This window comes from Mastomys coucha, unplaced genomic scaffold (assembly GCF_008632895.1).
Source record: "Mastomys coucha isolate ucsf_1 unplaced genomic scaffold, UCSF_Mcou_1 pScaffold5, whole genome shotgun sequence".
Lineage (NCBI taxonomy): Eukaryota > Metazoa > Chordata > Mammalia > Rodentia > Muridae > Mastomys > Mastomys coucha.
Window position 1 is genome coordinate 111874187 of NW_022196911.1, and position 341 is coordinate 111874527.

Consider the following 341-nt stretch of genomic DNA (forward strand, 5'->3'; position numbering starts at 1 on the left):
GTGTGTGTGTATACATATATATGTGTGTGTGTATATATATATATGCTTAAAAAGAATGCAAATAATCTTTTTTAAAAGATACAAATTGCACAGCATACTTCATATAACACACAGGTCACAGAAGGTATTGAAGAGAAAGTAAGCAGGCTGTAAGATTTAACGAGTCAAGAGTCATAGCATACAGCCAATTCAGTAGGGCAATATACTGAGGGGTTATTGTGGGCAATCAGGTAGAGTCAGCGACCAACAGGGAGGAGAGAGAAAGGCAGAGTCTCCCCTCCCTCTCCCCATCTCTTTCTCTCCCTCTTTCTCTCCCTCTCCCTCCCTCTCCCTCCCTCCCC